The 26,073-nt window shown below is 38.4% G+C and overlaps 37 non-coding genes across 37 annotated transcripts; 36 read left to right on the top strand and 1 right to left on the bottom strand.

Annotated features, from left to right (window-relative positions):
- The first annotated feature begins 45 nt into the window (after positions 1–45).
- Trnaa-ugc (transfer RNA alanine (anticodon UGC)) lies at positions 46–118 on the top strand. Its single transcript has one exon. It is a non-coding gene; the product is annotated as a tRNA-Ala (tRNA).
- Positions 119–426: 308 nt separating this feature from the next.
- Trnal-aag (transfer RNA leucine (anticodon AAG)) lies at positions 427–508 on the top strand. The gene has a single exon. It is a non-coding gene; the product is annotated as a tRNA-Leu (tRNA).
- A 483-nt stretch (positions 509–991) lies between these two features.
- On the top strand, positions 992–1,073 carry Trnal-uag (transfer RNA leucine (anticodon UAG)). Its single transcript has one exon. It is a non-coding gene; the product is annotated as a tRNA-Leu (tRNA).
- Positions 1,074–1,623: 550 nt separating this feature from the next.
- On the top strand, positions 1,624–1,705 carry Trnal-uag (transfer RNA leucine (anticodon UAG)). The gene has a single exon. It is a non-coding gene; the product is annotated as a tRNA-Leu (tRNA).
- A 537-nt stretch (positions 1,706–2,242) lies between these two features.
- Positions 2,243–2,324, top strand: Trnal-aag (transfer RNA leucine (anticodon AAG)). The gene has a single exon. It is a non-coding gene; the product is annotated as a tRNA-Leu (tRNA).
- A 101-nt stretch (positions 2,325–2,425) lies between these two features.
- On the top strand, positions 2,426–2,498 carry Trnaa-agc (transfer RNA alanine (anticodon AGC)). The gene has a single exon. It is a non-coding gene; the product is annotated as a tRNA-Ala (tRNA).
- A 309-nt stretch (positions 2,499–2,807) lies between these two features.
- On the top strand, positions 2,808–2,889 carry Trnal-uag (transfer RNA leucine (anticodon UAG)). The gene has a single exon. It is a non-coding gene; the product is annotated as a tRNA-Leu (tRNA).
- A 169-nt stretch (positions 2,890–3,058) lies between these two features.
- Positions 3,059–3,131, top strand: Trnaa-ugc (transfer RNA alanine (anticodon UGC)). The gene has a single exon. It is a non-coding gene; the product is annotated as a tRNA-Ala (tRNA).
- A 308-nt stretch (positions 3,132–3,439) lies between these two features.
- Trnal-uag (transfer RNA leucine (anticodon UAG)) lies at positions 3,440–3,521 on the top strand. Its single transcript has one exon. It is a non-coding gene; the product is annotated as a tRNA-Leu (tRNA).
- A 169-nt stretch (positions 3,522–3,690) lies between these two features.
- Positions 3,691–3,763, top strand: Trnaa-ugc (transfer RNA alanine (anticodon UGC)). The gene has a single exon. It is a non-coding gene; the product is annotated as a tRNA-Ala (tRNA).
- Positions 3,764–4,169: 406 nt separating this feature from the next.
- Trnaa-ugc (transfer RNA alanine (anticodon UGC)) lies at positions 4,170–4,242 on the top strand. The gene has a single exon. It is a non-coding gene; the product is annotated as a tRNA-Ala (tRNA).
- Positions 4,243–4,550: 308 nt separating this feature from the next.
- Positions 4,551–4,632, top strand: Trnal-uag (transfer RNA leucine (anticodon UAG)). The gene has a single exon. It is a non-coding gene; the product is annotated as a tRNA-Leu (tRNA).
- A 169-nt stretch (positions 4,633–4,801) lies between these two features.
- Positions 4,802–4,874, top strand: Trnaa-ugc (transfer RNA alanine (anticodon UGC)). Its single transcript has one exon. It is a non-coding gene; the product is annotated as a tRNA-Ala (tRNA).
- A 308-nt stretch (positions 4,875–5,182) lies between these two features.
- On the top strand, positions 5,183–5,264 carry Trnal-aag (transfer RNA leucine (anticodon AAG)). The gene has a single exon. It is a non-coding gene; the product is annotated as a tRNA-Leu (tRNA).
- A 483-nt stretch (positions 5,265–5,747) lies between these two features.
- Trnal-uag (transfer RNA leucine (anticodon UAG)) lies at positions 5,748–5,829 on the top strand. The gene has a single exon. It is a non-coding gene; the product is annotated as a tRNA-Leu (tRNA).
- A 550-nt stretch (positions 5,830–6,379) lies between these two features.
- Positions 6,380–6,461, top strand: Trnal-uag (transfer RNA leucine (anticodon UAG)). Its single transcript has one exon. It is a non-coding gene; the product is annotated as a tRNA-Leu (tRNA).
- A 537-nt stretch (positions 6,462–6,998) lies between these two features.
- On the top strand, positions 6,999–7,080 carry Trnal-aag (transfer RNA leucine (anticodon AAG)). Its single transcript has one exon. It is a non-coding gene; the product is annotated as a tRNA-Leu (tRNA).
- A 101-nt stretch (positions 7,081–7,181) lies between these two features.
- On the top strand, positions 7,182–7,254 carry Trnaa-agc (transfer RNA alanine (anticodon AGC)). The gene has a single exon. It is a non-coding gene; the product is annotated as a tRNA-Ala (tRNA).
- A 309-nt stretch (positions 7,255–7,563) lies between these two features.
- Trnal-uag (transfer RNA leucine (anticodon UAG)) lies at positions 7,564–7,645 on the top strand. Its single transcript has one exon. It is a non-coding gene; the product is annotated as a tRNA-Leu (tRNA).
- Positions 7,646–7,814: 169 nt separating this feature from the next.
- Trnaa-ugc (transfer RNA alanine (anticodon UGC)) lies at positions 7,815–7,887 on the top strand. The gene has a single exon. It is a non-coding gene; the product is annotated as a tRNA-Ala (tRNA).
- Positions 7,888–8,195: 308 nt separating this feature from the next.
- Positions 8,196–8,277, top strand: Trnal-uag (transfer RNA leucine (anticodon UAG)). The gene has a single exon. It is a non-coding gene; the product is annotated as a tRNA-Leu (tRNA).
- A 169-nt stretch (positions 8,278–8,446) lies between these two features.
- On the top strand, positions 8,447–8,519 carry Trnaa-ugc (transfer RNA alanine (anticodon UGC)). Its single transcript has one exon. It is a non-coding gene; the product is annotated as a tRNA-Ala (tRNA).
- Positions 8,520–8,827: 308 nt separating this feature from the next.
- Positions 8,828–8,909, top strand: Trnal-aag (transfer RNA leucine (anticodon AAG)). The gene has a single exon. It is a non-coding gene; the product is annotated as a tRNA-Leu (tRNA).
- A 1,183-nt stretch (positions 8,910–10,092) lies between these two features.
- On the top strand, positions 10,093–10,174 carry Trnal-uag (transfer RNA leucine (anticodon UAG)). The gene has a single exon. It is a non-coding gene; the product is annotated as a tRNA-Leu (tRNA).
- Positions 10,175–10,724: 550 nt separating this feature from the next.
- Trnal-aag (transfer RNA leucine (anticodon AAG)) lies at positions 10,725–10,806 on the top strand. Its single transcript has one exon. It is a non-coding gene; the product is annotated as a tRNA-Leu (tRNA).
- A 101-nt stretch (positions 10,807–10,907) lies between these two features.
- On the top strand, positions 10,908–10,980 carry Trnaa-agc (transfer RNA alanine (anticodon AGC)). Its single transcript has one exon. It is a non-coding gene; the product is annotated as a tRNA-Ala (tRNA).
- Positions 10,981–10,992: 12 nt separating this feature from the next.
- Positions 10,993–11,065, top strand: Trnaa-agc (transfer RNA alanine (anticodon AGC)). Its single transcript has one exon. It is a non-coding gene; the product is annotated as a tRNA-Ala (tRNA).
- A 308-nt stretch (positions 11,066–11,373) lies between these two features.
- Positions 11,374–11,455, top strand: Trnal-uag (transfer RNA leucine (anticodon UAG)). The gene has a single exon. It is a non-coding gene; the product is annotated as a tRNA-Leu (tRNA).
- Positions 11,456–11,624: 169 nt separating this feature from the next.
- Trnaa-ugc (transfer RNA alanine (anticodon UGC)) lies at positions 11,625–11,697 on the top strand. The gene has a single exon. It is a non-coding gene; the product is annotated as a tRNA-Ala (tRNA).
- A 44-nt stretch (positions 11,698–11,741) lies between these two features.
- Positions 11,742–11,823, bottom strand: Trnal-aag (transfer RNA leucine (anticodon AAG)). Its single transcript has one exon. It is a non-coding gene; the product is annotated as a tRNA-Leu (tRNA).
- Positions 11,824–12,349: 526 nt separating this feature from the next.
- Trnal-aag (transfer RNA leucine (anticodon AAG)) lies at positions 12,350–12,431 on the top strand. The gene has a single exon. It is a non-coding gene; the product is annotated as a tRNA-Leu (tRNA).
- A 101-nt stretch (positions 12,432–12,532) lies between these two features.
- Positions 12,533–12,605, top strand: Trnaa-agc (transfer RNA alanine (anticodon AGC)). Its single transcript has one exon. It is a non-coding gene; the product is annotated as a tRNA-Ala (tRNA).
- Positions 12,606–12,936: 331 nt separating this feature from the next.
- On the top strand, positions 12,937–13,019 carry Trnal-uag (transfer RNA leucine (anticodon UAG)). Its single transcript has one exon. It is a non-coding gene; the product is annotated as a tRNA-Leu (tRNA).
- A 169-nt stretch (positions 13,020–13,188) lies between these two features.
- Positions 13,189–13,261, top strand: Trnaa-ugc (transfer RNA alanine (anticodon UGC)). The gene has a single exon. It is a non-coding gene; the product is annotated as a tRNA-Ala (tRNA).
- Positions 13,262–13,569: 308 nt separating this feature from the next.
- Positions 13,570–13,651, top strand: Trnal-aag (transfer RNA leucine (anticodon AAG)). The gene has a single exon. It is a non-coding gene; the product is annotated as a tRNA-Leu (tRNA).
- A 255-nt stretch (positions 13,652–13,906) lies between these two features.
- Positions 13,907–13,988, top strand: Trnal-uag (transfer RNA leucine (anticodon UAG)). Its single transcript has one exon. It is a non-coding gene; the product is annotated as a tRNA-Leu (tRNA).
- Positions 13,989–22,358: 8,370 nt separating this feature from the next.
- Trnaa-agc (transfer RNA alanine (anticodon AGC)) lies at positions 22,359–22,431 on the top strand. The gene has a single exon. It is a non-coding gene; the product is annotated as a tRNA-Ala (tRNA).
- Positions 22,432–26,073: the final 3,642 nt, after the last annotated feature.

Raw genomic sequence — 26,073 nt, 5'->3', positions numbered from 1 at the left:
CACCAGTCATTTCGATAGCGTTGGTTCGAAACCGACAGTCGCATGGGGGATGTAGCTCATATGGTAGAGCGCGCGCTTTGCATGCGCGAGGTACCGGGATCGATGCCCGGCATCTCCAGACTTCTTTTGTTAAACAATACTAAATTTTCAGGGTGCTTTTGTGTTTTAATGGATATATTTTCAATTCGTTCCAACCTCTGGCATATACACTCAAAAAAGGTCTTTCATTATTTTATAATTTTACCCAATAAGTCAAAATATCCACAAAAAAATAAAGATAGAAATCCGCTCCTAATTGTCAGACATAAATCTCACCACTCGCAATGCTAAGCTTAAGGTTCATCTATACAGCGTACTATGCATACATATTATTCTATTTGCATATGTTGATGAAAATAGAATATACATCAACGCTGATATATGCAGGGTAGCGTGGCCGAGCGGTCTAAGGCGCTGGTTTAAGGCACCAGTCATTTCGATGGCGTGGGTTCGAATCCCACCGCTGCCAATTTTTGCTCGAACTTTGATACCACGATAACTTGTAATATATTAATTCAAATAAAAAAATCCTAAAAACTAAGAAGGTTTGATGAAAAACATAGTCGCATCGGGGATGTAGCTCATATAGTAGAGCGCGCGCTTAGCATGCGTGAGGTACCGGGATCGATGCCCGGCATCTCCAGATTACTTTTGTTAAACAATTATAAATTTCCAGCGTGCTTTTGTGTTTGAATTAAAATATGTTCAATTCGTTCCAACCTCTCGCATATACACTAAGAAAAAGTCTTTCATTGATCTATAATTTTAACCAATAAGTCAAAATAACCATAAAAAAACTAAAGATATGAATCCGCTCTTAATTGTAAGACAATAATCCCTCCACTCGCACTGCTAAGCTTAAGGTTCATCTATACAATGTAGTATGCATATATATTATTCTATTTGCATAAAATGATGAAAATAGAATATACATTAACGCTGACATATGGAGGGTAGCGTGGCCGAGCGGTCTAAGGCGCTGGTTTTAGGCACCAGTCATTTCAATGGCGTGGGTTCGAATCCCACCGCTGCCAGTTTTTTTAAAAAATGTGTTACCACGAGAAGACTTGTAATATAATATTTCAAATAGAAAAATCCCGAAAACTAATAATGTTTGATGAAAAATTCCAAATTCCGTTTTTAGGCGCTGGTCTAAGGCACCAGTCATTTCGATAGCGTTGGTTCGAAACCGACAGTCGCGTGGGGGATGTAGCTCATATGGTAGAGCGCGCGCTTTGCATGCACGAGGTACCGGGATCGATGCCCGGCATCTCCAGACTTCTTTTGTTAAACAATACTAAATTTTCAGGGTGCTTTTGTGTTTTAATGGATATATTTTCAATTCGTTCCAACCTCTGGCATATACACTCAAAAAAGGTCTTTCATTATTTTATAATTTTAACCAATAAGTCAAAATAACCATAAAAAACTAAAGATATGAATCCGCTCTTAATTGTAAGACAATAATCCCTCCACTCGCACTGCTAAGCTTAAGGTTCATCTATACAACGTAGTATGCATATATATTATTCTATTTGCATAAGTTGATGAAAATAGAATATACATTAACGCTGACATATGGAGGGTAGCGTGGCCGAGCGGTCTAAGGCGCTGGTTTTAGGCACCAGTCATTTCAATGGCGTGGGTTCGAATCCCACCGCTGCCAGTTTTTTTTAAAAATGTGTTACCACGAGAAGACTTGTAATATAATATTTCAAATAGAAAAATCCCGAAAACTAATAATGTTTGATGAAAAATTCCAAATTCCGTTTTTAAGCGCTGGTCTAAGGCACCAGTCATTTCGATAGCGTTGGTTCGAAACCGACAGTCGCGTGGAGGATGTAGCTCATATGGTAGAGCGCGCGCTTTGCATGCGCGAGGTACCGGCATCTCCAGACTTCTTTTGTTAAACAATACTAAATTTTCAGGGTGCTTTTGTGTTTTAATGGATATATTTTCAATTCGTTCCAACCTCTGGCATATACACTCAAAAAAGGTCTTTCATTATTTCATAATTTTACCCAATAAGTCAAACTAACCACAAAAAAATAAAGATAGAAATCCGCTCCTAATTGTCAGACATAAATCTCACCACTCGCAATGCTAAGCTTAAGGTTCATCTATACAACGTACTATGCATACATATTATTCTATTTGCATATGTTGATGAAAATAGAATATACATCAACGCTGATATATGCAGGGTAGCGTGGCCGAGCGGTCTAAGGCGCTGGTTTAAGGCACCAGTCATTTCGATGGCGTGGGTTCGAATCCCACCGCTGCCAATTTTTGCTCGAACTTTGATACCACGATAACTTGTAATATATTAATTCAAATAAAAAAATCCTACAAACTAATAAGGTTTGATGAAAAACATAGTCGCATCGGGGATGTAGCTCATATGGTAGAGCGCGCGCTTAGCATGCGCGAGGTACCGGGATCGATGCCCGGCATCTCCAGATTACTTTTGTTAAACAATTATAAATTTCCAGCGTGCTTTTGTGTTTGAATTAAAATATGTTCAATTCGTTCCAACCTCTCGCATATACACTAAGAAAAAGTCTTTCATTGATCTATAATTTTAACCAATAAGTCAAAATAACCATAAAAAAACTAAAGATATGAATCCGCTCTTAATTGTAAGACAATAATCCCTCCACTCGCACTGCTAAGCTTAAGGTTCATCTATACAACGTAGTATGCATATATATTATTCTATTTGCATAAAATGATGAAAATAGAATATACATTAACGCTGACATATGGAGGGTAGCGTGGCCGAGCGGTCTAAGGCGCTGGTTTTAGGCACCAGTCATTTCAATGGCGTGGGTTCGAATCCCACCGCTGCCAGTTTTTTTTTTAAATGTGTTACCACGAGAAGACTTGTAATATAATATTTCAAATAGAAAAATCCCGAAAACTAATAATGTTTGATGAAAAATTCCAAATTCCGTTTTTAGGCGCTGGTCTAAGGCACCAGTCATTTCGATAGCGTTGGTTCGAAACCGACAGTCGCATGGGGGATGTAGCTCATATGGTAGAGCGCGCGCTTTGCATGCGCGAGGTACCGGGATCGATGCCCGGCATCTCCAGACTTCTTTTGTTAAACAATACTAAATTTTCAGGGTGCTTTTGTGTTTTAATGGATATATTTTCAATTCGTTCCAACCTCTGGCATATATACTCAAAAAAGGTCTTTCATTATTTTATAATTTTAACCAATAAGTCAAAATAACCATAAAAAACTAAAGATATGAATCCGCTCTTAATTGTAAGACAATAATCCCTCCACTCGCACTGCTAAGCTTAAGGTTCATCTATACAACGTAGTATGCATATATATTATTCTATTTGCATAAGTTGATGAAAATAGAATATACATTAACGCTGACATATGGAGGGTAGCGTGGCCGAGCGGTCTAAGGCGCTGGTTTTAGGCACCAGTCATTTCAATGGCGTGGGTTCGAATCCCACCGCTGCCAGTTTTTTTTAAAAATGTGTTACCACGAGAAGACTTGTAATATAATATTTCAAATAGAAAAATCCCGAAAACTAATAATGTTTGATGAAAAATTCTAAATTCCGTTTTTAAGCGCTGGTCTAAGGCACCAGTCATTTCGATAGCGTTGGTTCGAAACCGACAGTCGCATGGGGGATGTAGCTCATATGGTAGAGCGCGCGCTTTGCATGCGCGAGGTACCGGGATCGATGCCCGGCATCTCCAGACTTCTTTTGTTAAACAATACTAAATTTTCAGGGTGCTTTTGTGTTTTAATGGATATATTTTCAATTCGTTCCAACCTCTGGCATATACACTCAAAAAAGGTCTTTCATTATTTTATAATTTTACCCAATAAGTCAAAATATCCACAAAAAAATAAAGATAGAAATCCGCTCCTAATTGTCAGACATAAATCTCACCACTCGCAATGCTAAGCTTAAGGTTCATCTATACAGCGTACTATGCATACATATTATTCTATTTGCATATGTCTTGTAATATAATATTTCAAATAGAAAAATCCCGAAAACTAATAATGTTTGATGAAAAATTCCAAATTCCGTTTTTAGGCGCTGGTCTAAGGCACCAGTCATTTCGATAGCGTTGGTTCGAAACCGACAGTCGCATGGGGGATGTAGCTCATATGGTAGAGCGCGCGCTTTGCATGCGCGAGGTACCGGGATCGATGCCCGGCATCTCCAGACTTCTTTTGTTAAACAATACTAAATTTTCAGGGTGCTTTTGTGTTTTAATGGATATATTTTCAATTCGTTCCAACCTCTGGCATATATACTCAAAAAAGGTCTTTCATTATTTTATAATTTTAACCAATAAGTCAAAATAACCATAAAAAACTAAAGATATGAATCCGCTCTTAATTGTAAGACAATAATCCCTCCACTCGCACTGCTAAGCTTAAGGTTCATCTATACAACGTAGTATGCATATATATTATTCTATTTGCATAAGTTGATGAAAATAGAATATACATTAACGCTGACATATGGAGGGTAGCGTGGCCGAGCGGTCTAAGGCGCTGGTTTTAGGCACCAGTCATTTCAATGGCGTGGGTTCGAATCCCACCGCTGCCAGTTTTTTTTAAAAATGTGTTACCACGAGAAGACTTGTAATATAATATTTCAAATAGAAAAATCCCGAAAACTAATAATGTTTGATGAAAAATTCTAAATTCCGTTTTTAAGCGCTGGTCTAAGGCACCAGTCATTTCGATAGCGTTGGTTCGAAACCGACAGTCGCATGGGGGATGTAGCTCATATGGTAGAGCGCGCGCTTTGCATGCGCGAGGTACCGGGATCGATGCCCGGCATCTCCAGACTTCTTTTGTTAAACAATACTAAATTTTCAGGGTGCTTTTGTGTTTTAATGGATATATTTTCAATTCGTTCCAACCTCTGGCATATACACTCAAAAAAGGTCTTTCATTATTTTATAATTTTACCCAATAAGTCAAAATATCCACAAAAAAATAAAGATAGAAATCCGCTCCTAATTGTCAGACATAAATCTCACCACTCGCAATGCTAAGCTTAAGGTTCATCTATACAGCGTACTATGCATACATATTATTCTATTTGCATATGTTGATGAAAATAGAATATACATCAACGCTGATATATGCAGGGTAGCGTGGCCGAGCGGTCTAAGGCGCTGGTTTAAGGCACCAGTCATTTCGATGGCGTGGGTTCGAATCCCACCGCTGCCAATTTTTGCTCGAACTTTGATACCACGATAACTTGTAATATATTAATTCAAATAAAAAAATCCTAAAAACTAAGAAGGTTTGATGAAAAACATAGTCGCATCGGGGATGTAGCTCATATAGTAGAGCGCGCGCTTAGCATGCGTGAGGTACCGGGATCGATGCCCGGCATCTCCAGATTACTTTTGTTAAACAATTATAAATTTCCAGCGTGCTTTTGTGTTTGAATTAAAATATGTTCAATTCGTTCCAACCTCTCGCATATACACTAAGAAAAAGTCTTTCATTGATCTATAATTTTAACCAATAAGTCAAAATAACCATAAAAAAACTAAAGATATGAATCCGCTCTTAATTGTAAGACAATAATCCCTCCACTCGCACTGCTAAGCTTAAGGTTCATCTATACAATGTAGTATGCATATATATTATTCTATTTGCATAAAATGATGAAAATAGAATATACATTAACGCTGACATATGGAGGGTAGCGTGGCCGAGCGGTCTAAGGCGCTGGTTTTAGGCACCAGTCATTTCAATGGCGTGGGTTCGAATCCCACCGCTGCCAGTTTTTTTAAAAAATGTGTTACCACGAGAAGACTTGTAATATAATATTTCAAATAGAAAAATCCCGAAAACTAATAATGTTTGATGAAAAATTCCAAATTCCGTTTTTAGGCGCTGGTCTAAGGCACCAGTCATTTCGATAGCGTTGGTTCGAAACCGACAGTCGCGTGGGGGATGTAGCTCATATGGTAGAGCGCGCGCTTTGCATGCACGAGGTACCGGGATCGATGCCCGGCATCTCCAGACTTCTTTTGTTAAACAATACTAAATTTTCAGGGTGCTTTTGTGTTTTAATGGATATATTTTCAATTCGTTCCAACCTCTGGCATATACACTCAAAAAAGGTCTTTCATTATTTTATAATTTTAACCAATAAGTCAAAATAACCATAAAAAACTAAAGATATGAATCCGCTCTTAATTGTAAGACAATAATCCCTCCACTCGCACTGCTAAGCTTAAGGTTCATCTATACAACGTAGTATGCATATATATTATTCTATTTGCATAAGTTGATGAAAATAGAATATACATTAACGCTGACATATGGAGGGTAGCGTGGCCGAGCGGTCTAAGGCGCTGGTTTTAGGCACCAGTCATTTCAATGGCGTGGGTTCGAATCCCACCGCTGCCAGTTTTTTTTAAAAATGTGTTACCACGAGAAGACTTGTAATATAATATTTCAAATAGAAAAATCCCGAAAACTAATAATGTTTGATGAAAAATTCCAAATTCCGTTTTTAAGCGCTGGTCTAAGGCACCAGTCATTTCGATAGCGTTGGTTCGAAACCGACAGTCGCGTGGAGGATGTAGCTCATATGGTAGAGCGCGCGCTTTGCATGCGCGAGGTACCGGCATCTCCAGACTTCTTTTGTTAAACAATACTAAATTTTCAGGGTGCTTTTGTGTTTTAATGGATATATTTTCAATTCGTTCCAACCTCTGGCATATACACTCAAAAAAGGTCTTTCATTATTTCATAATTTTACCCAATAAGTCAAACTAACCACAAAAAAATAAAGATAGAAATCCGCTCCTAATTGTCAGACATAAATCTCACCACTCGCAATGCTAAGCTTAAGGTTCATCTATACAACGTACTATGCATACATATTATTCTATTTGCATATGTTGATGAAAATAGAATATACATCAACGCTGATATATGCAGGGTAGCGTGGCCGAGCGGTCTAAGGCGCTGGTTTAAGGCACCAGTCATTTCGATGGCGTGGGTTCGAATCCCACCGCTGCCAATTTTTGCTCGAACTTTGATACCACGATAACTTGTAATATATTAATTCAAATAAAAAAATCCTACAAACTAATAAGGTTTGATGAAAAACATAGTCGCATCGGGGATGTAGCTCATATGGTAGAGCGCGCGCTTAGCATGCGCGAGGTACCGGGATCGATGCCCGGCATCTCCAGATTACTTTTGTTAAACAATTATAAATTTCCAGCGTGCTTTTGTGTTTGAATTAAAATATGTTCAATTCGTTCCAACCTCTCGCATATACACTAAGAAAAAGTCTTTCATTGATCTATAATTTTAACCAATAAGTCAAAATAACCATAAAAAAACTAAAGATATGAATCCGCTCTTAATTGTAAGACAATAATCCCTCCACTCGCACTGCTAAGCTTAAGGTTCATCTATACAACGTAGTATGCATATATATTATTCTATTTGCATAAAATGATGAAAATAGAATATACATTAACGCTGACATATGGAGGGTAGCGTGGCCGAGCGGTCTAAGGCGCTGGTTTTAGGCACCAGTCATTTCAAAGGCGTGGGTTCGAATCCCACCGCTGCCAGTTTTTTTTTTAAATGTGTTACCACGAGAAGACTTGTAATATAATATTTCAAATAGAAAAATCCCGAAAACTAATAATGTTTGATGAAAAATTCCAAATTCCGTTTTTAGGCGCTGGTCTAAGGCACCAGTCATTTCGATAGCGTTGGTTCGAAACCGACAGTCGCATGGGGGATGTAGCTCATATGGTAGAGCGCGCGCTTTGCATGCGCGAGGTACCGGGATCGATGCCCGGCATCTCCAGACTTCTTTTGTTAAACAATACTAAATTTTCAGGGTGCTTTTGTGTTTTAATGGATATATTTTCAATTCGTTCCAACCTCTGGCATATACACTCAAAAAAGGTCTTTCATTATTTTATAATTTTAACCAATAAGTCAAAATAACCATAAAAAACTAAAGATATGAATCCGCTCTTAATTGTAAGACAATAATCCCTCCACTCGCACTGCTAAGCTTAAGGTTCATCTATACAACGTAGTATGCATATATATTATTCTATTTGCATAAGTTGATGAAAATAGAATATACATTAACGCTGACATATGGAGGGTAGCGTGGCCGAGCGGTCTAAGGCGCTGGTTTTAGGCACCAGTCATTTCAATGGCGTGGGTTCGAATCCCACCGCTGCCAGTTTTTTTTAAAAATGTGTTACCACGAGAAGACTTGTAATATAATATTTCAAATAGAAAAATCCCGAAAACTAATAATGTTTGATGAAAAATTCTAAATTCCGTTTTTAAGCGCTGGTCTAAGGCACCAGTCATTTCGATAGCGTTGGTTCGAAACCGACAGTCGCATGGGGGATGTAGCTCATATGGTAGAGCGCGCGCTTTGCATGCGCGAGGTACCGGGATCGATGCCCGGCATCTCCAGACTTCTTTTGTTAAACAATACTAAATTTTCAGGGTGCTTTTGTGTTTTAATGGATATATTTTCAATTCGTTCCAACCTCTGGCATATACACTCAAAAAAGGTCTTTCATTATTTTATAATTTTACCCAATAAGTCAAAATATCCACAAAAAAATAAAGATAGAAATCCGCTCCTAATTGTCAGACATAAATCTCACCACTCGCAATGCTAAGCTTAAGGTTCATCTATACAGCGTACTATGCATACATATTATTCTATTTGCATATGTTGATGAAAATAGAATATACATCAACGCTGATATATGCAGGGTAGCGTGGCCGAGCGGTCTAAGGCGCTGGTTTAAGGCACCAGTCATTTCGATGGCGTGGGTTCGAATCCCACCGCTGCCAATTTTTGCTCGAACTTTGATACCACGATAACTTGTAATATATTAATTCAAATAAAAAAATCCTAAAAACTAATAAGGTTTGATGAAAAACATAGTCGCATCGGGGATGTAGCTCATATGGTAGAGCGCGCGCTTAGCATGCGCGAGGCCGAGCGGTCTAAGGCGCTGGTTTAAGGCACCAGTCATTTCGATGGCGTGGGTTCGAATCCCACCGCTGCCAATTTTGGCTCGAACTTTGATACCACGATAACTTGTAATTTATTAATTCAAATAAAAAAATCCTAAAAAACTAATAAGGTTTGATGAAAAACATAGTCGCATCGGGGATGTATCTCATATGGTAGAGCGCGCGATTAGCGTGCGCGAGGTACCTGGATTGCATAAGTCTTCTAATTTATAGCGACATCATGGTCCGGGTCGCGTCGACCGTTGATTGTTCGAGTGAGGTGATAACGCGTTTCGATTTTTGGAGCGTTTACTTGATTGCCCCTCGACTGGAGAATCTATCGCAACACGCATCTCAACTGCAACGATAAGCCTGTTCCACAAACAAAGTTAAGTCTTTTGATGTCATACTTACTTTCACTGAAACTTTGAATCGATTTTACCGTTATCGTTTACTGAAGATTAGAATACACAACCAAGATTTCACACGTTTTAAACTACTAGACACTTGGAAGCGGACAGTTAAAAGGAAGCGCAGTCTCGGCACGCGTGGAGTCTAGGGAACAATATCATCAAACTCTGCACATGTCAACGAAATTTCAGATGTTTCAGAACGCCCGGCTACGCTACCTACACGATGGGATGTAGCTCATATGGTAGAGCGCGCGCTTAGCATGCTCGAGGTACCGGCATCGATGCCCGGCATCTCCAGATTACTTTTGTTAAACAATAATAAATTTCCAGGGTGCTTTTGTGTTTGAATTAAAATATGTTCAATTCGTTCCAACCTCTCGCATATACACTAAGAAAAAGTCTTTCATTGATCTATAATATTAACCAATAAGTCAAAATAACCATAAAAAACTAAAGATATGAATCCGCTCTTAATTGTAAGACATTAATTCCTCCACTCGCACTGCTAAGCTTAAGGTTCATCTATACAACGTAGTATGCATATATATTATTCTATTTGCATAAGTTGATGAAAATAGAATATACATTAACGCTGACATATGGAGGGTAGCGTGGCCGAGCGGTCTAAGGCGCTGGTTTTAGGCACCAGTCATTTCAATGGCGTTGGTTCGAATCCCACCGCTGCCAGTTTTTGTTCGAAATTTGTTACCACGAGAAGACTTGTAATATAATATTTCAAATAGAAAAATCCCGAAAACTAATAATGTTTGATGAAAAATTCCAAATTCCGTTTTTAGGCGCTGGTCTAAGGCACCAGTCATTTCGATAGCGTTGGTTCGAAACCGACAGTCGCATGGGGGATGTAGCTCATATGGTAGATCGCGCGCTTTGCATGCGCGAGGTACCGGGATCGATGCCCGGCATCTCCAGACTTTTTTTGTTAAACAATACTAAATTTTCAGGGTGCTTTTGTGTTTTAATGGATATATTTTCAATTCGTTCCAACCTCTGGCATATACACTCAAAAAAGGTCTTTCATTATTTCATAATTTTACCCAATAAGTCAAACTAACCACAAAAAAATAAAGATAGAAATCCGCTCCTAATTGTCAGACATAAATCTCACCACTCGCAATGCTAAGCTTAAGGTTCATCTATACAACGTACTTTGCATACATATTATTCTATTTGCATATGTTGATGAAAATAGAATATACATCAACGCTGATATATGCAGGGTAGCGTGGCCGAGCGGTCTAAGGCGCTGGTTTAAGGCACCAGTCATTTCGATGGCGTGGGTTCGAATCCCACCGCTGCCAGTTTTTGCTCGAACTTTGATACCACGATAACTTGTAATATATTAATTCAAATAAAAAAATCCTAAAAACTAATAAGGTTTGAAGAAAAACATAGTCGCATCGGGGATGTAGCTCATATGGTAGAGCGCGCGCTTAGCATGCGCGAGGTACCGGGATCGATGCCCGGCATCTCCACATAGTCGCATCGGGGATGTAGCTCATATGGTAGAGCGCGCGCTTAGCATGCGCGAGGTACCGGGATCGATGCCCGGCATCTCCAGATTGCTTTAGTTAAGCAATAACAAATTTCCAGCGTGCTTTTGTGTTTGAATTAAAAAATGTTCAATTCGTTCCAACCTCTCGCATATACACTAAGAAAAAGTCTTTCATTGATATATAATTTTAACCAATAAGTCAAAATAACCATAAAAAACTAAAGATATGAATCCGCTCTTAATTGTAAGACATTAATCCCTCCACTCGCACTGCTAAGCTTAAGGTTCATCTATACAACGTAGTATGCATATATATTATTCTATTTGCATAGGTTGATGAAAATATAATATACATTAATGCTGACATATGTAGGGTAACGTGGCCGAGCGGTCTAAGGCGCTGGTTTTAGGCACCAGTCATTTCAATGGCGTGGGTTCGAATCCCACCGCTGCCAGTTTTTTTTTCAAAATTTGTTACCACGAGAAGACTTGTAATATAATATTTCAAATAGAAAAATCCCGAAAACTAATAATGTTTAATGAAGAATTCCAAATTCCGTTTTAGGCGCTGGTCTGATGCACCAGTCATTTCGATAGCGTTGGTTCGAATGCGCCAGTCGCATGGGGGATGTAGCTCATATGGTAGAGCGCGCGCTTTGCATGCGCGAGGTACCGGGATCGATGCCCGGCATCTCCAGACTTCTTTTGTTAAACAATACTAAATTTTCAGGGTGCAAAAATTGGCAGCGGTGGGATTCGAGCCCACGCCATCGAAATGACTGGTGCCTTAAACCAGCGCCTTAGACCGCTCGGCCACGCTACCCTGCATTTTGCACGAGAAGACTTGTAATATAATATTTCAAATAGAAAAATCCCGAAAACTAATAATGTTTGATGAAAAATTCCAAATTCCGTTTTTAGGCGCTGGTCTAAGGCACCAGTATTTCGATAGCGTTGGTTCAAAACCGACAGTCGCATGGGGGATGTAGCTCATATGGTAGAGCGCGCGCTTTGCATGCGCGAGGTACCGGGAAATCTCCAGACTTCTTTTGTTAAACAATACTAAATTTTCAGGGTGCTTTTGTGTTTTAATGGATATATTTTCAATTCGTTCCAACCTCTGGCATATACACTCAAAAAAGGTCTTTCATTATTTCATAATTTTACCCAATAAGTCAAACTAACCACAAAAAAATAAAGATAGAAATCCGCTCCTAATTGTCAGACATAAATCTCACCACTCGCAATGCTAAGCTTAAGGTTCATCTATACAACGTACTTTGCATACATATTATTCTATTTGCATATGTTGATGAAAATAGAATATACATCAACGCTGATATATGCAGGGTAGCGTGGCCGAGCGGTCTAAGGCGCTGGTTTAAGGCACCAGTCATTTCGATGGCGTGGGTTCGAATCCCACCGCTGCCAATTTTTGCTCGAACTTTGGTACCACGATAACTTGTAATTTATTAATTCAAATAAAAAAATCCTAAAAACTAATAAGGTTTGATGAAAAACATAGTCGCATCGGGGATGTAGCTCATATGGTAGAGCGCGCGCTTAGCATGCGCGAGGTACCGGGATCGATGCCCGGCATCTCCACATAGTCGCATCGGGGATGTAGCTCATATGGTAGAGCGCGCGCTTAGCATGCGTGAGGTACCGGGATCGATGCCCGGCATCTCCAGATTACTTTAGTTAAACAATAACAAATTTCCAGCGTGCTTTGGTGTTTGAATTAAAAAATGTTCGATTCGTTCCAACCTCTTGCATATACACTAAGAAAAAGTCTTTCATTGATATATAATTTTAACCAATAAGTCCACTCGTACTGCTAAGCTTAAGGTTCATCTATACAACGTAGTATGCATATATAATATTCTATTTGCATAGGTTGATGAAAATATAATATACATTAATGCTGACATATGTAGGTTAACGTGGCCGAGCGGTCTAAGGCGCTGGTTTTAGGCACCAGTCATTTCAATGGCGTGGGTTCGAATCCCACCGCTGCCAGTTTTTTTTTCAAAATTTGTTACCACGAGAAGACTTGTAATATAATATTTCAAATAGAAAAATCCCGAAAACTAATAATGTTTGATGAAGAATTCCAAATTCCGTTTTAGGCGCTGGTCTAATGCACCAGTCATTTCGATAGCGTTGGTTCGAATCCGCCAGTCGCATGGGGGATGTAGCTCATATGGTAGAGCGCGCGCTTTGCATGCGCGAGGTACCGGGATCGATGCCCGGCATCTCCAGACTTCTTTTGTTAAACAATACTAAATTTTCAGGGTGCTTTTGTGTTTTAATGGATATATTTTCAATTCGTTCCAACCTCTGGCATAAACACTCAAAAAAGGTCTTTCATTATTTCATAATTTTACCCAATAAGTCAAACTAACCACAAAAAAATAAAGATAGAAATCCGCTCCTAATTGTCAGACATAAATCTCACCACTCGCAATGCTAAGCTTAAGGTTCATCTATACAACGTACTATGCATACATATTATTCTATTTGCATATGTTGATGAAAATAGAATATACATCAACGCTGATATATTCAGGGTAGCGTGGCCGAGCGGTCTAAGGCGCTGGTTTAAGGCACCAGTCATTTCGATGGCGTGGGTTCGAATCCCACCGCTGCCAATTTTTGCTCGAACTTTGATACCACGATAACTTGTAATATATTAATTCAAATAAAAAAATCCTAAAAACTAATAAGGTTTGATGAAAAACATAGTCGCATCGGGGATGTAGCTCATATGGTAGAGCGCGCGCTTAGCATGCGCGAGGTACCGGGATCGATGCTTAAGGTTCATCTATGCAACGTAGTATGCATATATATTATTCTATTGCATAAGTTGATGAAAATAGAATATACATTAACGCTGACACATGGAGGGTAGCGTGGCCGAGCGGTCTAAGGCGCTGGTTTTAGGCACCAGTCATTTCAATGGCGTGGGTTCGAATCCCACCGCTGCCAGTTTTTGTTCAAAATTTGTTACCACGAGAAGACTTGTAATATAATGTTTCAAATAGAAAAATTCCGAAAACTAATAATGTTTGATAAAAATTCCTGATTCCGTTTACCGTCGCATCGAAATGTAGCTCATATGGTAGAGAGCGCGCTTAGCATGTGCGAGGTACCGGGACTGTATAAGTCTTTTCATTTATAGCGACACCATGGTCCGGGTCACCTCGACCGTTGATTGGTCGAGTGAGGTGATGACGCATTTCGATTTTTGAGGCGTTCAATTGATTGCCCTTCGACTGGAGAATCTATCGCAACACGCATCTCAACTGCAACGATAAGCCTGTTCCACAAAATAAGTTAAGTCTTTTGATGTCATACTTACTTTCACTGGAACTTTGAATCAATTTTACCTTTATCGTTTACTGAAGATTAAAATACACAACCAAGATTCTACACGTTTCCAACTACTAGAGTACAATATCAACAAACTCTGCACATGTCAACAAAATTCCAGACGTTTCAGAACGCCCGGCTACGCTACCTATACGATACCCTACTTTATCAAACCTATTTTTAGGAAAATGAATTATTGTGTTTTTATATAAAAATATATGAAACTTGAACACAACATAGTCGCATCGGGGATGTAGCTCATATGGTAGAGCGCGCGCTTAGCATGCGCGAGGTGCCGGGATCGATGCACGGCATCTCCAGATTGTTAAACAATATTAAATTTCAAGGGTGCTTTTGTGTTTGAATGAATATATTTTCAATTTGTTCCAACCTCTTGGATATACACTCAGCGCGTCTCGATTTCTGGGGCGTTTAATTGATTGCCCTTCGACTGGAGAATCTATCGCAACATGCATCTCAACTGCAACGATAAGCCTGTTCCACAAACTAAGTTAAGTCTTTTCATGACATTTTTACTTTTACTGAAACTTTGGATCAAATCTACCGTTATCGCTTTGACTGAAGATTAGAATACACAACCAAGATTTCACACGTTTTAAACTACTAGACACTTGGAAGCGGACAGGAAGCGCAGTCTCGGCACGCGTGGAGTCTAGGGAACAATATCAACAAACTCTGCACATGTTAACGAAATTTCAGACGTTACAGAACGCCCTACTTTTTGTCTTGTTTATGTTTGAGAGCCGAAACAAAACGATTGATAGAAACGGAAGTAGCAATCAAGTAGCAAGTTAGACCACTCTACCTCGCTATTGTCACGGACCATAGTGCTTCTGTTTATATCGTGTGGATATATATTTTGATGTTTGTGGACTGTTGTGTTGACCCTTATTCAATGCTGTTTTGTCGGATCTGGACTCTGACCACTCACTACACGTGAGAGAAAAATCATGTCTTTCGCTCTCTTTCTCCGATCGTTGCGCTGGTCGGCCGTGTTCTCCGCTCTTCAGTGATGTTTTGTTTGGCTGTTATATGCTTGTAGAGTTGCCGGACTAATATACGGACAAATTGTTTTTATTTGTAAGAGAAATGCGCACTTTCTATAGATAAATTCATAACAATTGAGATAGTTCTGACAGACAGTACATTTCAAATGCTCAAAGACAGCTTTACCGTTTTATGTGATTTGCGGCAGCGGTAAGAATTTGCAATTTCGAATTGAAACCTATGTGTTTGGATAACGGATTCAAATGCAAGTGAAACAGATAAGATATGATTCACTTATTTATCACGGAGGAGAGAAATATAGACTACAAATCGCGAAGCCTCCCCTAAAATAAGTGCAAAAATTTTACAGTGGAGTTATAGGGAGAATTTTACTCGGGGTAAATATTGTAGTGAGAATTTTTTGTCTTCGATGTCATTTTGAACGTTCTGGACGGTTGTTATTGCTAAAATCCATTTCATCGCTTCTTGGCTATTCAAATTTCGTATTCTGACTATTATTACTGCTTCCTGTCATTCTGTTTCGTATGCAAATATTTACATCATATTTATTTTACTCAATTCTACAGATATCTTTACCGTCAAACCGGTGCCGCAATAGATTTTAACAAATATACCAGATGCACCATCTGCCATAAAGTTAATTTGACAGCGACTTTGAGACGACATCTGAGGACAGTTCATAAAAACAAGGAGAGGGGTTGGATGAAACACTAGGAAATATTACGCAAGAGTCCATATACTATGATGTGAGATTACGTGTTCATTATTTCATAAGCACATTCATAGGATTAGTACACACACATCCCTATCGTACAACAAACTAAATATTTTGATGGTACTTTCTTTTCAGATCCTCCAAAAGTATGAAGCGGATCTGCAAAAAGGTGTAATTAACCAGAAAGCAAAGGACCCCCAAATGGCGAAATATGCGATAAACGAACTCAAAATTTATTTCGAAGGTGTGACTCCAGTAAATATCCACCAGCTACTTGAGACGAACAACAAGATATCTCCTGCCCTCAAATACCGCCACCTAATAGCCATTAAGCACTTCTGTAATTGGACGCTGTTTAATGACTATACAGTAGCTGGTGTCGATTTCAAAAGGATCATTGATGGTATAGCTTTGGCTTCCGCATCTGCTAGCAGAAAAAAAAGGCAGAAAACTTCCCTGAAGAACGTGACAGACCGGGCACGGATGGACAAACTATTGGGACCCGTCATTGAGTAAGTACTATATTATTTCCTAAATTAGTAAACATGAAATTCAAATTCTATCATAGCCTAATCTGTTGAGGTTTGTGAAACGATCGATTTTGCAAAATTCCCCTTATTGTGACAAATTTATTTGGTAGGATTACCAATACAACATTTTTTTTTTAATTCTATTTATATTAAATGCTTAACCTAGCTTTATATCTTCCAAAAAAAATGTATTTTCCAAATAACTTTAGAAACGTATTACTCGACGAATATTCACAAAAGTTAAAAATTCTGTTGGCGAAACTGTTAATTCCGTTCACTTACATTCTAATGTATGATGTGTCAATGTTCAACATTTTAAATAGGCCAAATTGTTATAGATGCAAATAAAAAAAATTATGTTACAATTAAACATATTCAAGTTTTTCAATTTCGCTTGTTTTCAGGTATTTCAGTGGTCCAGAATATCAAGAGGCGAAGACCTCGACGTTTAACCTGTCTCCGAGAAAACACTCAACACGTGCCTTGGCCTGTTTGTAGCTCGCCATATCCTCGAACGCGGCGGGAGTGTTGGGTACTTTTCCTGTATGAAGGTTGGCGAGCTCAAACAGGCCAGAGAATATGAAGATCAAAGGTTGTTCCAAATTACAGTGAAGGAACAAAAAATTAAAGACTGGTAAGTTTTCTTACGATGTCACTAGAAGACTATGAAATATTTTCAAAGGTAATAAAACTTCGTAAACGCATTCGCTTCCATTGGACAATTTTATATGTACATACAACGTAAAATAACAGGATATATTCAATCATGGACTCACAACTCTGCAAAGTATACCCTAATATTCAAATATATGTAAAATACTGTCGATACTACAAAATATATTTAACTATCGATAGTCACCCCTTTGAAGAAACAAAAACGGGTCGACAAGTGCGTCAGATCGTCACCGGCAAAAGTTTTCGGCGAAAACATCAGCATCACAATAATGCGAAAAATGACCGAAACCCGGGCCTCAAATATGCCCGAATACCAATAAAGAGATGTGGCCAGGGCAATGGGCCATTCATTGAAAATATCACGAAAAATATATCATTTACTATACAAGGAGCACACAGCTCTGCGTGGTTCAGAAATAATATCTCAAAACTTATTGGCAGCTGAAACCCGATTCTCGGAAAAACAATCTGACATACTTGTGGACCCCTCTGATATACCTTCAACCTCCGGAATTTCCGTACCCTCCGAAACACCCGAAATAACTGAAGAAGTTATTGACACCACATTGGACCTACCCTCAACCTCCTCAAAAGCATACCAAACGCCGAAAAAAAGAATATCCTGTTCAGATAGAGATTCTGCGAGGACAAAAGCAATTAAAACTACAGTTTCTCGCAAGAGAATAATATCTCAAACTGATATGCTGTGGTTGTATTACCACGTAAATGTAGAGGGTTTTCTTAAAGGTAAAGAAAATCTTTCTAGATACCAATTACGGGAGATTGTGAAAAACAGACCAAATTTGGCCACATATAATATAGATTTTCTGATGGAAATGCTAAAAACGTTAAAAATAAAAATGAAACTGTTTTTCTCTTGTAATTTGCTGAGATCTAGAAAGAGGTATTTCGCCTTGAAGGAAATTCTCGATTTCTTGCGAGGCACAGTGGCTTAATTGCCTTTGTCTTATTTCACACGAATTGTTGTATATATATTTCTTTCAACTTGTTAACAATAATATTAAATAAATATTTGTAAATATCCTTGTTGAAGTCTTCATCATTTGTTTATTTTTATGTCAGTCATAGGAAATGGTGAGCCTTTTAGAGTTTCACTTTTTATTTATTGATTCAATACTTTTTTTTGCGCTGTGGCCATTTCCATTTGAAACCTTCGCATGCGAGATTGTATTCAATTATCAAACTGAACATTCATAAAAGAAACTTATTAGGCATTCAAACGAAATAGTGAGATAATAATGTAAAAACTGCAGATGTGATGTAATATGTTAAGTATTGCAAAAAGAAATGTTGATAATACATTTAAAATACATTACATTATATTTGGTAAATATAATTTTTGACAACCAAATCAATATTTCGTCTACAGACAGGACATGTTTTTTGCCGCTTTTTTAGTTTCATTGCACACCCGTAACAGCAGTACTGGTGAGCAGCATAAATCCTGAAAAAAAAGAATGTGTCTATTATCTCAGTATTTACATATACCATTAATTTATTTTTCGACCATTCTAAAGCACACATTGTGAATACACAATACAAAAATTAAGTAATATGGTACTTTAGGGTGACGGGAGGCGCGAGACACCAAGCCTGGTTATCGAGCAGCGACACTCATGTCATAAGTCTAACAGCAATAGAAAAATAACAATAATATATAAATCAAATAAATATAAATCTTAAAACAGTTTTACGTCAAGAAGTCGGGGCGACCTGGATACCCAAAAGACGCCCGATCCAAGGAGATGCGGATATCGACTCCGAGCACCGTAGCTCAGAACGCGCGCGTAGCATTCTCGAGGTACCGGGATCGATGCTCGGCGTCTCCAGAGTACTTTGATCGCAATATCATATTATGAATTTTATTTGTTCGCAAGATTTTTCCGGATTTAAACTTATATATTTTCAATACAAAAAACATTTCTTTTGTATAAGTTCTCTCATTTACAGCGACACCATGGTCCGGGTCGCGTCGACCGTTGATTGGTCGAGTGAGGTGATGACGCGTTTCGATTTTTGGGGCGTTTACTTGATTGTCCCTCGACTGGAGAATCTATCGCAACACGCATCTATACTGCAACGATAAGCCTGTTCCACAAACTAAGTTAAGTCTTCTGATGTTCTACTGTTTTAACTGAAGATTAAAATACACAACCAAGATTTCACACGTTTTTAACTACTAAAGTAGGGGTTCTCAACCTTATTCCTGTTAAGTACCCCCCGAGTCATGAAATAATCAACACGAACCCCCAGTAACCAAATAAGTTTCAATATATTAACTAATAATTTGGTTTGGTTGGCAATGGTTCCCAACACCTAGTCCGCGGACCAGCAGTGGGAGCATTTTTGTCAGTATGTGAAAAATTTTGTTGTTTTTCAGTTGTCTCACTCGCTTTACCGAACCCGGAATAACGGCGTTGTGTTTGTTTATTACGCAATCTCTTTTTCGTCGACATATTTCTATTTGTGGTATCAATAGCCCGACGACGTCTTAGCGCTGAGTAACCACATTTTTCACTTTTTCGGTTCCGATTAATCGCAAATCTGGCAAAATTTAGAAAGCCAAAGATCGGCACATGTATTTTTTTTTTTGTTCTGCATGCTTTTCCTGCTCAATATGGACTTCCAATTAAAAGGTTAGGAATATTTCTTGTTCAAAGCAGAAAAGAGTCATGGACAGTATTCCAGGTCTTCGCAATGGCATCCAGTAAAATAGGAGCTTGTTGCGACCCTGCAGGTTTGTTTGATGTGTTGGCTAATGTTGGCTCCTGTTGAGACCGCCGTCGGATGCGGACGTAAAATATCAACGGTGGAATACTGGAGTAGGAAATATTTGGACGAAAACTTGGAAATTAGACGAGTATAAACCCTACTGAGAAGATACATACAAACTTAAATCAAAACGATGTTGTCGGATACAGTACTGATACGATATGTTACAGTTCGCATCAGATCATGCTAGGCAAGCATTGCTGGCCTGCGTGGAGTTTATCATGGAAAACTGGTCGAAGCTAGGAAAAACATGAACAGTCAAATGTAACGAATATTTGAAGATAGATTGCATAAAAAAGACTACTTACACTAAGCACATGAATTTTGATTAAAACTGAAGTTGTAACGCCAGGGCAATTCTCTTGTCATATTTTACTTCGTTTGTTGTTGTTTTCTTTTATGGTACTTTTATCCTTGTTGTTTATCGTCCGGTAGACTATTAGTTGAGTGCGTTTGTAATCAAATTATTTACCATATATTGCGCACTGCTTGTTTGTTTATGTTCTACAATTGTCGTTATTTATATGTACAGATACAGTAGAAATTACACTCCATGTTAAAACTCCACATCCACACCCAAGTATTTCCGCCCGAATTATCTTCCGTGTTCCTTTTTTTCAATTTACTTCAATGTGTTGTTTGCTGTTTGGGGTAAGTGGGCATGTGCACCAGCACGTATTAAATCTTTTTTTGATTTTGCCCACTTTCCTGATTTTCCGTACATTTGTTTGTTTTGCCATGTATTGTTTTGTTGTATTGGAAAATCGAAATAAACACTTTCTAACTGCAGAAGGATTAATATGAGATCAGTTGACCAACAAAGTTTTTCGATATTTTTCAATAAGAACGAGGAGAATAAGTTTCTTCTGGAGAAAGTTTGATCTACTTATATCAATTTTTGGCCGACGCATTATTTGTTTTTATTCATATGAAATGCTTTCAATTGCCCACCATTGCATTACATTTCGCAAATATATGTTATTATTTTCTATTTTACTCATTTAAATTTTTTCCTGTCCGCGAGTACATTTTATTTAATTTTACCGGTCCGCCAGAAAGGTTGGGAATCACTGTTTTCAATGATATTAAACAAAAGTATTCATTTCTCTAATACAGAACATTAGTGTGAAGGTAGTCCCTGTTCATTGCAAATAAGTTTCTCAATTTGAAGAGCGAACAGCACATTGTCTTTTAAGATTGCTCAGTTTGGCTGCAAAGCTGTGAATTTCACATTGTTGAGTCACAACAACGCAAGATTGGAAGACTGGAAATGTGCAACATGGGTGCAAAATGGAAGATTTTGTGATGGACGAAATTATGCTCTGCTCAAATATGGAGAAGACCGGATATACAAATGTTAAACCGTAAAAATATACTACTACGGTTAAACTGCACGAACTGATATTTGAAAATTTGATTTTTACAATTTTTTACGATCGATTTTTTCATTGGTGTGTTAACGTTTTAGTAGATTTTACTAGATATATGTTTGAGTATGGAACGGAAACATGCATTCGCACCTCCTACTAGGATTTTTCGGACTGTTTGTTTACATGCCGCATCACACGCACAGCGGATATTTAATTCACTTTTTTGTTTTTGAAAAGATTGCACGCAACCTGATTACCAAGTGAAACGCCTGAGTAATGACTGCCGTCAATATTCATGTTTATTTGTTTGTGTTTGTGACTCGTTTCTTTCTTCTTTGGTAAGTGAACGCGTTTAATACGTTTTAAACCTATTTTATTAGGTTTTGTTCACTTTCCAGATTCTTCGCCTTAATCTTTTGAGTATATATGTTTATTTTGTTTTTGCGAATGAATCGAAATAAAATCTTATCTTATATTAGGATCAGGGAAAATTCACGCTGATTTTCAATCGGCACGCATTTTCCTCTGATAGTAAAGGACATTAAAAAATAGCAACACATGAAAACTTAACTGTCATTCAAGTACCCCTGGAAATCTTCTCGTGAACCCCTGGGGGTTTGCGAACCCCAGGTTGAGAACCCCTGCACTAGAGACTTGAAAGCGGACAGTTGTATGTAATAGCAGTCTCGGCACGCGCGGAGTCTAGGGAACAATATCAACAAACTCTGCACATGTCAACGAAATTTCAGACGTTTCAGAACGCCCGGCTACGCTACCTATACGATACCTTACTTTATCAAACCTATTTTTCAGAAAAGGAATTATTGTGTTTTTATATAAGAGTATATGAAATTTGAACACGCATAGCCGCATCGGGGATGTAGCTCATATGGTAGAGCGCGCGCTTAGCATGCGCGAGGTACCGGGATCGATGCCCGGCATCTCCAGAGTACTTTTCTCAAACAATACTAAATGTTGACTAAAAAAATAAAGATATAAATCCGTTCTTAATTGTCAGACATAAATCCCGCCACTCGCAATACTCGAGAGGTTGCAATAAGGTTCATCTATACAACGCACTATGCATACATATTATTCTATTTGCATAAGTTGGTTGAAAATAGAATATACATTAACGCTGATACATGAGGGGTAGTGTGGCCGAGCGGTTTAAGGCACCAGTCATTTCGATGGCGTGGGTTCGAATCCCACCGCTGTTCAAATTTTGTTACCACGAGAAGACTTGTAATATATTAATTCAAATAAAAATATTCTGAAAACCAATAATGTTTGATGAAGAATTCCTCGTGTTTTTTTTATTGGTAGATTCCAAATCCCATTATCTTCAAACAATTCTTGATCAACAGAAAAAAAACAGTGTTGCGCCCATTATTGTCGCCCCCTTCAACTGTTTTGTGGCTCGCTTGGGTGCTACGGACAAATTGTTTTTATTTGTAAGGGAAATGCGCACTTTCTACAGATAAATCCATAACAATTGAGATAGTTCTGACAGACATTACATTTTAAATGCTCGAAGACAGCTTTACCGTTTTTTGTGCTTTGCGGCAGCGGTAAGATTTGCAATTTCGAATTGAAACCTATGAGTGTTTGGATAACGGATTCAAATGCAAGAGAAACGGATAAGATATGATTCAGTTATTTATCACGGAGAAGAGAAATATCGATAAAAGAGATTAATCATATGGCGAACACCGACCTCTCGCCGGTTACTAATCCATGTTGGGTATGTGATTAGTTGGCCAGTTATTCGTTTCAGATGCATGAACTTGATGGTGGAGGAAGCCGTAACCGACCAGCAAGGTACGTGAATTACCCTATGGCAGCGAGGAGTCCAGCAATCCCCTCGCACATAACCATCCCTGCAAATTCGAACCTGCAAATCCACGCAGGGTAATCAGAGGTGCGATGGTGAGCGTATTTCTGACGCTTAGCATGATATGCCACACCGCCGAGCCAGAATGTAGGATTTACAAGATATTCACTGTTGAGTTAGCTCGTTTTGCACAAGCAAGACGCTTTCATACCTAGCATAAAGCCTTTCAATGGGTTGCAGTATGTATCGAGACTTCAACCACAACAAACAATATATAGGGTGTCCATAACATCTAAAACAAAATTAAAATTACAGAGGGAATTTATCTTTACCATATATTGTTTTGGCTCTCACAGATGTAATGAAGTAAAAATACTTTAAAAAAATACTGATGAAAAAACAACAAACCTGGTTAAAATATATTGAGAACTGACTTAATAACAAAATTTTAATTGTTAGGGGGTTTATGGACACCCCGTATATCAGAAATTTTGAATACGAGAGGGCGCAAGAGTACTGTCCCAGAATGGAAAACAATGTGTCGCGATTCAAATCGACATAAAATGAACGATAGAGAATTGACACCGACTATTGTTCTGAACGGAACGTAGTATGTGTACCAGGTTAGGGTTAAGCCATAATTCCAGGTACAAATACTACGGGAGTCACTTGGCTAGTCCCCAAACTCGTAAGGGAACGGAAGGAGCGCCAATGTTGTTTATTGTATGTTGTGATGGAAAGGTGAACAGAGAAAGGTAGGGTGAAGATAACAAAACTATTTAGATAGGATTTACACATTTATCCCCGGGGAGAGGAAAGTCGATAAGAAGGTTTAATCATATGGTGAAACACGGCCTCTCGTTCGGTTACCAATCGGGTAGGGTATTATTTATCTAGTTATTTCTATTCAGATGCATGGACTTGATGGTGAAGGAAGCCTTAACCGACCATCGTTTACGTAAACCACCCTACGGCGGATCTAATTTCTGAAGCCCGGGCCTGAAATGTCAATCATTACGTTCGGGTCGGGTCGGGCTCCTGTATTGCTGACTTTTTTTAAAATAAATATAGGTTTATAAAAAATATATACTAGAACTATGTGTGGAATTCAAAGAACTCCCAAATAAAATATGAAATTTCGGGTTTGCTTCGGGCTTGGGCCTGCAAATCAAGTTAATTAGTCCGGTTTGGGTAATTATATACCCACGGGCCCTGTCGGGCCAGGCTGGAATTTTTGCCCCGATCTTACCTTTACCGTACGGTGACGAGGAATTCATCAATCCACTCACACTTAATCTTCACTCCCCGTATTCCTAACACTTAGCAAGATGCGCCACACAGCCGAGATATACACACGGACATTTGAGTTTCATTCTTTTTTTTTCTGGATTCACGAATTCATGTTAATATCCCGCTGTAACTGTTGGATAGACAAGAAAGAATAAACATTGAATTTAAGAATCAAGTTACAAATATCCACAAAAAATACAGTTGCCCAATCCATGCTACCTGAAACAAATAACTGGTTAATTTATCTCATACACAAGACGTGGGGCCGTGGTTCGTCATATGATTAAGCAGTAGTGTATGTTCCCCAGCTTCATTTCAGGGAGGGGGGGGGTGTTTCCCCATTTTTAAGGGGGGAGGTAGATATTTTGTTATTAGTGATAAAACTATTTGTAACTCATAATAATGTGTTATGTATTTGTCTGATCATCTTCACCAGTGTATGAGCCACTTTCTGAATATTCAAATATTTTTTTATTTACGTTAAGAACTAAAGTATGTTGTCGCACCTTTAAATTAGGGGGGGGGGGGATTTTAGGCGAGTTCTCACCCTCTCTGGGCGGGATCAGTGTTAAGTACGTTCCCTTTCCTCTCTTCGGGATAAATATGTAAATGCTATCTTATCCATAAACCTAAAATATAGATAATTTATTTTGAATTTCGCCTTGGTACAAAAAAATGAACGCACACAAGGCGAACAGTTCGTACGGAAATTCAGAAATTTCCAAAACATCAAATGATGTCAAAGTTGATTATTATCATCATTATAATATCGCTTTTCTCTTCGAATACTGGACCAATTGCTTTGAAATTTTGAGTGGTTAAACATTGATGTTTTTGCCAGAAGGCTATTACGTTCATTTATTCTTAAGGTTTCCATGATTCATATGAGATCTGATATTTCATACAAAATTGCGCTGTATCACTTTTTAATCCGGCAAGCGTGACGGCTGACTGCGGAAATTCTTGTGACTGAAAACTTGGAAGTTTTTTGAGGACACGGTACCGGTAACGTCAAAGGTAAGGAATGCTTCGCTCTGGTCCACGTGTCCATATATCTGAGCATTGCTCTCTTGTTATTATTATAAGAAATACAAAAGTCGTTGCAAAATAACATTTTATACTGAACTTCAGAAAATATGTCACTTCATAATTTCAGTATTCGTTTTATCACCATAAGAAAAATACACTTTATGCGAACAATAGAAAGAAAAGAATATGGCATTTCGGGGTGAAAGATAACGCGAGAAACCAAAACTGGTTAACGAGCAGCGACACCCATGATGATAGTAATTACGGTAAAAAATAAAGGAGGAAAGAGTCAAACATCACATCAGGAAAAAAAGTTTACAGCCAAACAGAAAACGAAACCGAATGCATACAATACAATGTGATGATAGAAATGCTTCAAACTATACTATTTTAGTAAAATCGCACACACTAAACCAGGTTATTTCACCAATTCGAC

Source organism: Styela clava, chromosome 3 (assembly GCF_964204865.1).
Source record: "Styela clava chromosome 3, kaStyClav1.hap1.2, whole genome shotgun sequence".
Taxonomy (NCBI): domain Eukaryota; kingdom Metazoa; phylum Chordata; class Ascidiacea; order Stolidobranchia; family Styelidae; genus Styela; species Styela clava.
Note: the sequence above shows the minus strand (reverse complement) of the source record. Positions and strands in the feature narration are given on the sequence as shown.